The sequence below is a fragment of the Gallus gallus genome, chromosome 1 (genome assembly GCF_016699485.2).
Source record: "Gallus gallus isolate bGalGal1 chromosome 1, bGalGal1.mat.broiler.GRCg7b, whole genome shotgun sequence".
Lineage (NCBI taxonomy): Eukaryota > Metazoa > Chordata > Aves > Galliformes > Phasianidae > Gallus > Gallus gallus.
In genome coordinates this window covers 115,754,388-115,767,500 of record NC_052532.1, presented here as the reverse complement: position 1 = coordinate 115,767,500, position 13,113 = coordinate 115,754,388, and the positions used below count along the sequence as shown (strand labels likewise).

The window sequence follows — 13,113 nt, the reverse complement described above, 5'->3', positions numbered from 1 at the left end:
CTACATACCAGCATGAATAGATTGTAAAGACCATGCTTGGCCTCTCATTTAAAACGTTATGACTTTGGTAGGTTAAGAAAATCTACAGTTGCAGTATAGTTTGATTATTCCCTAACATTGTATGCAAAAACAGGTTGTCAGTAGTCAGGCCACGTTTGTTTCTGTTGGGCTGGTACCAGGCCAGAAAATTTCATAGCCAGAAGATAAGATTAACACAATTCCTGGCTGAGGCATGCGTGACTTTTTATGAATAGTTGAGTATAAAAAGACCAATCCTGTGATGATGCAGCTTGAGTCCTCTGTCTGTAATCATGAGTTTTACCAAGCAAATGTTAAGCAAATCTGTAGCTCTATACATCTGGGCTTATAGGAGAAAATTAAAAGGAAAGAGATCCTTTGCTAGTAACCAGTCTTTCAGCAGTTGACTCTGCATGGCTGTCTGATGGCAAATGCTATGAGCAAATTTCACTTTCATCAAATCAAGCTATGGGAAAAAAATCTGAATACAACATAAATGAATCAAGTGCATTTCCTGAAACTTCCAGGAGCCATAAAATAAGTAACTTTTCAGGATAGTCAGTGTTCACACTTTCAGTTTTAAATATCTTATTTTTATTCTACATCAAGAATATTCTTCCAAATGTGAGCTAAACATGCAAGTTAAACACTTAAAGCAATCAGTACATCTCTAAAGCCAGATCGTTTTCATGCTGATCTGCCCTACTGTACTCCATTAAGGCTGGTAGGATAAACTGCTCTGATTTCATTTCCCTTTGAGGAAGCCATCTGTGTAATCCTGCTTTAGAGAAGGGAAAAAAAAAATAGGGCTCAAAGACCCTTCAAAGTTAAAATTGTTACTAAGTCACCCTATTCTTCAAGATGTTTGGATTATTTCACTTTGCTAAAACAAGACGGCGCTGTCCAGCACCTCAAGGTAGATGTGTTCTCTAAATGCAATACTCGTTTTTGTTGTGTCAGAGCTCTCCATTCTTAGGTGTGAGGATGGCGGATAACTTGGTAAAACAGTAGCAAAAGAACTGCTTGAAACATTCCTTACACTGCTCTAAAATCTGTGCTGTGCTCAGTGCTATTCACTGTCAGAAGAATAAAAGGATGAAACAGATAACCGATAGTTTGAGCAATTGCAGATGCAAGATACAAGAGCTTAAAAGTCTTTCACTGGATATGGTTTAGTGGTTCCTTCAATTAAATGCTGCAGCAAAGAAGGAAACCCAGTGTCAAGCTAGTTCTTTAACCAATCTCCCTATTTCTTTACTTTTCTAAAGTGGCAGCATGCATGTTTTCCAGAGCAAAACAACATGGAACATATCCAGTTGTTTACTCAGATACAAAGAATTTGAATCTGAAAGACAGGTCTCTTGGTCTAACTCCATGAAGTCTTAGAAAAGCATCATTTGCTGAGGACACAGATAAAAAAGCATCAGTGTCATAACTGCCCACAAAACTAGTGTAGTCCTGTACACAGCAAAAGCCTAAGCATCAGGAAAATCTAAGGTTTAAAATAATTAGCAGTCACCTCTCATCAGCCAAACACTCTGCCACCACAGTATTCCCCAGCAGCCAAGAACCGACAATGTCTAATGCAGAAACAAGCAGCATGAATCACATAATTGCTTGGGTGGAAAGGCCACGTAGTTCCAACCCCACTGCTGCAGGCTGGGTTGCCACTCTCTAGAGATCAGGCTACCCAGGGCCACATCCAACCCAGCCTTGAACTTCCAGGGATGGGGCACCTACAGCTTCTCAGGACAACCTGTTCCACTGCCTCACCACCTGGTGGGTAAAGTATTTCCAACTCGTGTCTAATCTAAACCTACTTTCTTTTAGCTTGACACCATATGCTTCTTGTCCTATCTCTTGCACATCTGTAGATTTCAGAACCAAAAGAGTTGAAAGCAAAAATATGTAAAATTAACATCGTAACCTGATGTTTTGATCACAGTGTGAATAATCACACCCCCTACTTAACCAAACAGCCCCCAGTGTCTTCTTCAGACTTCAGACACTCAAGGTCCACTAATTCTCAGTTGTGTGAACAGCTATCCTTCTTACTGTGTATTTTGTCTGATTTTCAAGTTAATTCAGCAAGTTTCACACTCATTTTGAAAATTCATGAAGAATGCTGAACTGTGTACATGCATGCCCAAATACAGGATACCAGTTACTTTGCCTGACAATGTCATATTTCCACGACTAATCACGCACTTCAATCAGAACAATTTTCCAAGTACTTAAAAAATTACACAGAGAAAAAAAATAATACTCTAGTGAGTCACTGCCCTAACAATCAACACAATTCTGAATATGCATAAGAGTAAAGACATTCTTCATGCAGTTACACGCACTCAGATCAACTCATTCCAAAAAAGCCAGTACATACAAAGAAAGGCTCAAACACCATTCTAAGGACCATCCCTTTATATCAAAATATTTGCTACATACGTAATGGCTGTGAAAAACTGAACACTGTCAAGAATCATAGCATGCATTTTTGAATTTGACTCGGTGAGAATTTTTAATAACATGAATAATTTCAATAACATAATACAGCAAAAGACTATTAAAATTCAAATGATTACCTTTGACTTTCAAATGAAAGGAATACTAAACATCCAAATGTTTTTATTTTCTCTGTAGCGTGGGTTATCACAACTGAGAACAAAAAATGAACAAACAAACATACAGCAAAAACCCCACAACAAAATTGCAGAAGAGCAGATGGGCTTCTGCTATTGTTCAACTCTGGAAACATTAAATCAAAGAATCATAGAGTGGCCTGGGTTGAAAAGGACCACAATGATCATCTAGTTGCATTCCCCCTGCTATGTGTGGGGTCACCAACCACTAGACCAGACTGCCCAGAGTCACATCCAGCCTGGCCTTGAATGCCTCCAGGGATGGGGCATCCACAACCTCCAGTAGCTACAAAACAATGCTTATTTTGAGGAATTAAGTTTTTGGAGTGAGCAAAGCCTTTGTCTCAGCAAGTATTTATCAGCATACAATACTATAGCACAAACTAACAACTGAATTGGGCACTTGCACAAGGGCTAACTATCACATAGGAAGTCTGGTCTGACTGTTTTATAATAACTTTAATACAACAGTTCTGGAAAGAGAATTTGCTTCTCTTTTTTCCCATATGCTTGCTCCTCCCAGTGCACAAGAACAGATTTTGAGGATCAAATAGTGAACTGATTATTAAACTGATTACTAAAGCAAAGCTTTTATTTATGAACACCAAATGCTAGGTGGATCAGCTCCCTCATTCATCTCAAAAGCACATGAAAACTTGTGCAAGAATAGATACAAAACGCTGGGCCAGAGGCAGTCGGCCATGGGTGAGAGGTGTCAGACCAAAGCGATCATGAGGAGGTCTGGCCAGGAGTATCTGAGAAGCAGACTACCCCCTTAGGTAAGACAGAAAGCAGGGCAACAAATGAGACTATTTCATTATTAGATCAGCAAAAGCCACACGTTTCTCACTCCCTGTGGCAGCTTTCTGTCTGTCTGGGATACAGTCACCTCACAGTTGCTGTACGCTTTGAAGAGACTGATGTGACTGACTGGTTAGAGTAGTGTTTTACACACAGAAGAAAACTGATAACTAGAAATCTTATCTACAAGGTTAAGTGATAAAGCAGTATCCTGTAACATCCAAATGACCTACATTCAGCCAAGCCAGGAAGCCAAGCTTGCAGAGGGGCTGATTGCTTCCAGCTTCCCTGAAAACTTTGTTCTGAATGATCATTTTCTTTTGTTTGCAAGAATCAGGAAGAGGTCTTAGCTTGATTTTTATTGTGGCCACAGCTATCTACCCAGGTGAGTTGAGAAGGAAGTAATCAAGAATCACAGAACAGAAGATAATTTACACAAGGGGACAAACTGTACAAACTATCTATATATTGCTGGGAAAATGTTAGTATTTTTATGAGATACAGAGAAGTGAAGTGAGTTTTATCCTAGAGTCATGAAAGAATTGAACACCTAAAAACATGTTTGCAAGCCTCACATATCACTGCTGAAAAGGTACTCAATAGCAAATGTTAAAATTACATGAAAACATTCAGGAGTTATCCATCATGTCTAATGTATTTTATAAAATTACGTATGTCATAATCCATTATAATTCAATTTTCAAGTTTGCACCTTAGTAAATTCATTTCATTCGTAGCATTACTTTTTTTCATAGTCACCAACTCAAATAACATCCACAGGAACTCCAGTTGAACACTGTTTAATACAATTGCAATTCAACTGTTTTACTATTTTCTTAAGATATTGCTGAAATAATGACCACAATTCCAACAAATGAGTTACCTGTCTACTGAATAGCCATTCTGTCATGCTGTATGCACACACCATCGGGTAACCAAGCAACTAGGATATTCTAACATAGATAACATAAGGTCATCACTACTTATGAACAAACAATCAAAAGCATCATGGTTAGTTTTCTGATTGCCTGCAACCTCTTATAGTTTAATAATAACTAAGATTATTTACAATTACAAAATGTTTACATAATTCACATATTTTACAATACTTAGAAATGACTTGCCCAACATTTAACATTGAAAAAAAAAAGACAGGAGAGAAGAAAAAGATTCCAGAAAACAAAACAAAATAACCCCAAACAACCCAACAACAACAAAATAAACAGGAAAAGAGACCAAAAAGTCTCTTTACAAGTCTACATGCATTCCCCCCCACCAAGCACATGGAATTCTCATTTTCTGAGCAGACTAAATAGCCTGTGCCATAAATAGTTCCACTTAAAAATGAGTCCAGCTTACGTAAGCACGTGGCACTCACCATAAGCATTTTTACTGATAGCAAAAACACTGGCCAAAAAAAAAGTATATAAACATAGTTCAGAAAATAGCAACTAAAAATTAACTCAGAATACCAGGGGGGTTTACTATAAACTGCTACTGACAAATCTTAAACAAATACTCTGAAAATGGACAAGAGGATATGATTATCAAAGGCTACACCAATGTCACGCTCAAGCAAATTTATTCTGAGTAGCCCCAAAACTGAAATTTGCCACTGTTAGGAAAGAACAGCTTTCATTGTTAAGACATGTCTGTACTACCTGGATCTTATATCCTACCACATAATGAAAGAATAAGATCAAGAGATACAAAAATGTTCGAGTCAGAACTACTTTTCCCACCCTTCTCAATCAAAGACCGTGATAAATACTTAAGCCCCTTCTTCTCCTTCTATAGCATTCTATCAATTCTTTCATACCTTTCAAAAACTGTGAGATATTAAGGCAATTCTCTAGACTTCTTTACAAACCAAACCAAAAAAAAAAAAGGACTAAAAATATCACATAGACTAACAGGAATGCAGTGGGGAAAAAGACCAAACTTATTTAGTTTTGTTTTAAATAGAATTCATGTAAGAATAGAGTTACAAATTCTTTTGATACTTTCCTGTCAGTTCCTTAACACCACTGTCCCTCCATCCAGTTCTTACAAATACTAAGTCCATAAACAGCAATCCCCATGGGGACTGTTTCAATGAGTCCAAGGCTAGTAACCAAAAAATAAAACAGAAAAGCTTTTTCTCTCAGTCTTGAAAAAGAAATAAGCACGCAGAAAGTTCCCTTTGAGAAGTTATGAATTACTTAAGATATGAGAAAAGTAGGAGCATTTCTGCTATCTTTTCAGTAGCTTCCAAGAGGGGAATCATAACAACCTGGCCAACGATACTAATTCCTGACCTGCTGCTAACAGCCATTCATGAGAACAAACTGCACCAGGACTTCTGCAAATGAAGAGCAGAAACCTCAGTTGCATGCATACCGTAAGCTGCCATCTCCCTGCCCGGATCACAGCTTGGGAAACATATGCTCTTCAGAGACCTGTCAGGCATTTTTGTTACAACTTCTACAGGAAACAGTCTCAGTTAGTGAAAAACAGCTTTCAAGTGACTGTGTGGCTCCTCCAGAAACAGAAGTGCTGTTTGTCACACTGCTAGCAATTCATGTGTGGTTGGTTCCAGCATCTTGCTGAGCAATGACAGGAAAGACAGAGATCACTGAAAGATCAGTGGATTCCTCAGTGTCCACATCAGTACAGGGAGATGTTATCCACTCAGTGGTGCTAAAAACATCAAGGATTGCTCCAAACTTGCTAAGAGCACGTTTCATTCTTGTAGTTGGTAAACTTGATGAATTAGTGACTTCTGTAAAGGACAACTTTAACTCCCCATCATGGAACCCTTCTTTGTAGACAAAACTCTGGTTTCAACACAGCTTCGTTGACTTTCTTACCCTTTAATTTCTCTCTCCCCTCTTTTCTTCAGTACAGTAGAAGGTCACTTCTGAAGACTGATAAAAAAACACCTGATCTTACTCAGGTCTCTTAGGCCTAAGGCTATCTTCAGCCTCATTCACCTCAGCTCCCAAATCTGAAAAAGGATTAGCAGGTGGAACATTCACTTGACTTGGAACTTTCTGTAAAGCAAAAGAAGCATTTGCTCTATCTAGCGAGGGCTTCAGAAGCAAAGAGGTAGATTTCATTTCATTCATTCATAGAGGGTCACTCTGACATTTTAAAAGTTATTCCACTGCAAAAGATAAGCTAGAGACTTATTTCTCACAGACTTCTCTTCCTGTAAACTGGACTTACCAAGAAAGCAAAAGAAAAAAACTTGAACACAAAAGGAATCTAGATAGGAACAGAGACTCATCTCACTGTCATTACCTGCTAGTGGAACGGGTACACATTGAAGGTTAGTATCTCCAGTACAGAAGTAAAAGAAACTACAAAGCTACATACATCACACTAACGAGTTGCACACACTCAAAAGCTCATAAACTCAGAACACATGAAACAGTTGCAGACAAACAGTGAGATTTGTTTTGAAATGACTGCACAGATCATTGCCGCTTATGAAAAAGGAAGAGCAAGAAAACTTCCATGACCACTTCTTTCACAATGTTGTCATAACAGAAGGAAACAAAGCAGAGATCCTCACTATAAGAACAGTTGCCCAATACTGCCCACTTGAAACTTAGCAGTGAGCTACAAACTCACGCCAATCTACAAAAGCATTAAAATATTTATTTTTTAAAATCCAGGTATTCTGAGTTCAATTAAAATACACAGTCAACAATCCCCAGGTTACTGAAGCCACACCTGTACACCATGAGATCACCCAGAACCAAAACCTGACTTTGTACAAGTGAAATCTTTGTAAAACTGATAAGGAGAAAAAAGAAAAAAAAAAAAAGGAGGTTTTAATGCCTTCAAGGCATCAGTGGGAAGAAAGATGATATTGGACATGGAAATGTTAGTTGGTAACAATGTACCCCATTAACCTTTTTTTTGACCAACTGCGAAAGTACAGTGACATTGTACAGAATTGCCACTTTGCCTTAACTGTATGTGTCACTTTTGATCTAATGATAGTGAAAAATCACCATTCCGTTGGGACAATCTTAAGAGTTTCAGGAAAGAAAAACAAGCATGTTTCAACAGCAGTGTTCCAGCACCCAGCCCACTGTTTCTGCAAGCTCATCTTCAAGAACACACATGCAAAAGGCAAATTTTAAGATCCCTTCAGAACTTGCACAAAATCCAGGTAAAGAATAACCCTCTGTACTCTCTTCTACTATTATTTATTGTATGCTCAATACAATTAATTATTTTTTTTTTAAAAAGAAGAAAACAAATCCCTGACTCTTCCAAGTGTTAGGAGTAAACATTCATGCTTGAGTTAAGCCAAAGTATACAAGCTCCCCATAGAACAGAAATAATCATACTTGAGGTTTTATACACAGTGTGACAAATTCAATGACACACAAAGAATAAGAGAAGCCTTTCACAAGCTATTTTCAGTAGCCTAAGACATTGTAAACCAGTAAAAATGTCTTTAACAGATGAGACTGCAGGACAAATATCTCCAAATATAACCAAGGAATGGAAAAAGCAAAGCTCAAGGCCACAACCAGATTAAAACGCTAACGTGGCTGTGGATCTCTTCAGCACATTTGAATGGTCAACACTGAAAACATTTTAGAAAAGTATCCCTATTTTTCTGTCACAATATATGAGACAAGTGCTGATAGTATTACATATTTTTTAAAAAGTATCCTTAACTCAACTATGATTTCACAGAAACCAATCCACTTTTCAAATTAATATCCACTTCAGTGGACAAACAATTTCATTTGACTGCAAGCATTTCATTAAAGCATATTGACTGTGGAACATGATTGACTGAATGTAATCGGCTAAAAATGTTTTTAAGAAAATATTCTCAATTATCCATCAGCAAGTAAACATGTAAGTAGCAAAACACAAATACTCTAGCTGTGATAGGCTGAATATTGAATACCGCTATAGCACAATGACCTTTAACTCTGTAGCTTTACTGTTTGCTTACTGCTTTATACAACCTCTGAAAAGAGGGAAAGGAGAAGTAATTTTCTTATGAAAGAGTTAGGTTAGGACAGAATCTGGTAATACATTAAAGATGCTTTTCAAATACCACTACTTCAAATTCAGGCCCCAAGAAAATAAAGCCCACTGGAATCCAAGAACAATTGCTTCTTAAGAACAAAAAGCTGCTACATAAACTTAATGGAGATGAAATTCTTCACTTCTATACTGTACTAATATGTTGGCTGTTACAAAACAGCACTTGAAGCAGGAGAAGCATTTGAAGTCGTAATCAAGGAGATGAGCAAACAGTGAAACATTAGGTCCACTCTGACATGAAACTGAGACTCACCCTGCGTGATCTATATAGTATAATTTATCCTTAGAGAAGAACAAACATTAAGAATTCCCTGACAATCTTGATCTGTATGGTTTATGAGCAACATTATAGTTTGTCTCACCATCTTATTATACACTGAATTTTGCCAGATGATTGCAACTTCTCATGCCAATAAAAAGGTTCAGCATGCACGAGTCTTCTGGATACTGATACTACAGTGCCATCTTTTAAGCACTGACTGACACAGCACAGGAGTTGCTGACAGATTATGTACCTCCACAGAATAAGAGATCACAAAGGGTACTTTGTACCACAAAACCTCCTACCAGAGCAGCATCAGGTCTAACATCTTATGCCTTAAACTGGAGACAAATTTGCAGGCTGCATATTTAATTTGAAAGCCTTTCACGTGGGGTAACTCTGAAGGATACTTCAAGGTTTGGTAGAATTTAAGAAGCTGTTCTGGAAACGTTCTAAATCAACACCTTTAATGTTTGCATAAATGACTCTAAACAAATATTTCTGAACTCTCTCTCATGTTTCTACATAGAAGAGTGCTTCCCATAAGCAGACTGCCACTATGACATTACCACACATGCAATCTCAACAATACGATACTTGGTCTTTCACAAGCTAGTTAACATCACCCTTTAGACAATATTTTATTATATTACGTCTCCACAGAAACGAGTAAACAGAAAATCCACATTACACAGATAACTACCAATTCCCGGTTTAGGCTTTCTACCTCCCCGTTTGTGTAAAGACAATAATAAGGACAGGGAAACACACTGCAAAACCACTAGTAGCAGATATTTCTACCTTGTAGCTTGAAACACCTGCCTACAAAAGCAGTCCAACAGATGTTTCTGAAAAAATCTGAGGCTATATACAACTCTCCCTTAGTTTCACTCTCAGTTTGTCACCTGTCATTCAAACACAACAAATAAAGTCTTTCACTGTAGATATATTTACTTACATTTATGCGTGTAGAGACAACTATATACACAACAGACACTGCGCTTACTTCAGCTCACAGTAGTGGAAAGAGTGTTATGTAGACACTCCTAGAGCAAAATGTGTCATGCTATAGTAGAGTTGGATGACTAAGCAGACATGATAGAAATATGCAAATCTGCACGCAACCAAGAATATTTTTGGGGCTACATATCCTATTTCAAATACACGCTATAAATCATTACAGGATCAAAATTAGGAGAAAGCATCTACAGCTTAGCTCAACCAAAACCTCACTTTTTGTTTCAGATCTATGTAGTTTTCAAGAGGTGACAGAGGCAAGCTAGTACCACATAACATTAAGAACTGTGTATTATTATTTTGGAAGAATACAAAAGAATCATTTACAATCAGAAACAGTTACTCCTCTGCCATTCGGTGGATAGGTATCAACACAGACACATTGCCAAAACTAGGTGGAAAAGAAGGTAGGTTTTCACAACAACTATTCAACTCGTCTTGTCCTCTTCAAGATGATGAGGAACAGAAAGAAGGAGCCTCAGTGAGATCTAGGAAACGAGAAAAAATGGACACAGACCTCACAATATCCTCTTCACGTTTACCTGCAGACACCTATATTAAAAGTTATGATGTGAACCAGATGAAAATAAATCCCAAAAGTGTAGTACAGAGTGCATCTATCACTCTTATCCACCTGACTGTGCTTAAGACAAAAGATTTAAGAAAGACAAACGCTGATTGCATTATCCTTTACTAATATGCGTAAAAATCGATACATTTTATAGAGGAACTGGGACAGCCTATACACACATTGCTAGATTATTCTTTAGATTGCTGCCTTCAGCCAAGAGGGCAGGACGGGGGCTGACTTTGAAAACTGTTGTGAAATACTTAATTTTTAGGAACTCTGTTCCTCTCTCATTGCTAAGAGGAAATGAGTTTGACGTTTCTTCTTTTTACATGAAATACGCTAACACACAATATGCTGGGACAAGGGGCAGAAGAAAGCAGTGCTCTTCTCATGAGTCTGGAAGAAAAAATTAAAAATAAAATCAAAGCTATCCAAGCAGTTATTGACCTCTGATCACACGGGCTTTCCTGCTAAGTTTCACACATATTTCTAATAAGCCCTCTGAGAACAGCGTTGATCAAGTGGACCAGTTACAAGCCTATAAACAAACACTTGCTACTCAATTTCGATCACAGTAGATGTCAGCACTAAAAATAATGGGCACCTATCAGCACACCAACAAGATGGGTCAGTCTATCTACTTTTAGTATCTATTTGAAATGGACAAAGAGGGGAAGAGGAAAACTGATGCAGACCTCAAGAGAAGGCTCTGGACAGAGCATAGAATCGTAGAATCATTTATGGTTGGGAAAGAACACTAGTCTGACTGTCAACCCATCACCAGCGTGCTCACTAACTGGTGCTCCTCAGTGCCTCATCTATCCTTTCCATAAATACCCCCAGGGACAGTGACCCCACCATCTCCCTTGGCAGCCTCTAACAACGCCTCAGCACTCTTACTGAGAAGAAATTTTTCTTCATATCCACCCTGAACCTCCCCTGGCACACCTTCAGATCATTACCTCTCATCCTATCACTGTTACCTAGGAGAAGAGGCCAACCCACACCTCGCTACAATCTTCTTTCAGGTGGTTGCAGAGAGCCTTCCCTAAGCCACCTCTTCTCCACACCAAACAATCCCAGTTCCCTCAGCCGCTCCCCATTAGACTTGTGCTCCAGACCCCTCAGAGCTTCACTGCCCTTGTCTGGACAGGCTCCAGGGACTCAATGTCTTGTAGTGAGGGGCCTAAAACTACAAAACTGAACACAGTACTCAAGGTACCGCCTCACCAGTGCTGAGTACAGCGGGACGGTCACCTCCCTTATCTTGCTGAGTACACCACCATAGCATAACCATGGCCCTGCTACCTCCAGAGCCAAACCACCACGGCAGCAGCATCATGCTGCAGTCAGCCCGTCCAAGAGACAGCAGCACCCCCTTCACCGGCGCTTCCATTTATTTACACTCCCTGTACCTCACACCGGGAGCAGTCAACGCAGACCAGGTGCCCCTCGGCCCCTCCTGGAAGCCACCCACCCTCTCGCCCTGGCACGAAGAGCCCCAAAAACAAAACGCAAAGTTCTTCCCGCCGGCTGCGTGGGTACACGGCAGCCAACGCCGCCACCCGCACCTCCCGGCGCCGCGCCCCAGCGGCCCCGACCCGACCTTCCCCTACCCCAGTTCAGGCCGGGGGCAGCCGCCTGCTCCGGCCCGCTCTCACCACGTTCCCTGGGCCGGGGCGGCGGCGAGGCGGCGCGGAGGCCTCGCCCCCGGCCCGTCCCCAGCCTCCCCTTCCTCCCGGCCGTCCCTCACCGTGTTGCGCTGGGAGCTCGGCTCCGGCGGCGGCTGCATGCCCGCCCGGCCCCTCGCTCTGCCCCGGGCCTCCGGGACGGCGGCCGTTAGAGTAGGGACGGCGGCCGGTGGAGGGGGGCACCCCCCCCGCTCCTGCTGCGGGTGCGGGGGCGCTCTCCGGTCGGCCCCGGGTCTTCGAGAAGGGGGGGAGGGAGGGGAGAGGGGGAGGGGGCCTGGAGCGCGGCCGTAAAGCGCTTCCGGGATGCGGGCGGCGCCGCACGCTCAGTGCGCGGCGCTGAGGCCGCCGGCCGCGCGGCGGAGGGGAGGAGTCGGGCCCGGTTCCGGCATGGCTCGCTCTCGCGAGATTTGGCGGCGCGGGGCCCGGGTTTGAACGCGCGCGGGGAGAAACGGGTGCGGGGTTGGGGGGGGAGGTTGGTTCGCGGGGTTCCCTCAGCGCTGTTGCTGGCCGTTATCGCAGCCCTCTAGGCACAGCCCTAGGGCAGCGTGGCGGGAGCTGTAAGAGGACGGTCCTCGCCGCCAGGCTCTGTTGTTCGCGGCCCCCTTCTAGTCAAAACTAATGGGAGTAGGCACGGAGCTGCCTCTTTTCTCTGGAAAAGCCCTGGGGATTGCAGGGCGAAGCGGTAGAGGGAGCGGGCACGCACCTTGTATTGCCATCGCTCGCTGCTCACGTCATCTTCCTTAGGCTTGAGGCCTTGTTCCTGTGTCAGGGGTTGTGTAACGTTAATTACGGAATTCCTGTGTTGTGATTCCTGCGTTGGAAACCAGCCAAACCTGACTGGTGCATTTGGGGAGGCAGAAGCAGGAGTAAACAGGATCTCAGTGCAACCGTGCTGTTATCTGAGACCGATTCTTCCCCTTTGGTTGGACTTCAGATCCTGAAGTGCATGTTCCTCAGCAAAAACAAAATCCATAATAAATAAATATAAACGAGTGCTTCTGGACCTAGTTAATTGTTGCAGTAGCTCTACCTGGTGTCTCACTTTCTTGAAAT

General features: G+C 41.4%; 1 protein-coding gene across 8 annotated transcripts in view; it reads right to left on the bottom strand.

The window, feature by feature from the left end:
• Positions 1–12,824, bottom strand: part of TAB3 (TGF-beta activated kinase 1/MAP3K7 binding protein 3) — a 42,166-nt gene extending 29,342 nt beyond the window's left edge. For 4 of the 8 annotated variants that reach the window (XR_001471365.4, XM_416787.8, XM_015302232.4 and 1 more), the window contains exon 1: positions 12,123–12,407. The gene's annotated coding sequence lies outside the window, so the exon portion shown is untranslated. Of the gene's footprint in view, positions 1–4,341; positions 12,093–12,122; positions 12,408–12,763 lie in introns of those variants that run through there. The other 4 variants (XM_040649772.2, XM_040649783.2, XM_046903184.1 and 1 more) reach the window with 3 other exon arrangements.
• Positions 12,825–13,113: the final 289 nt, after the last annotated feature.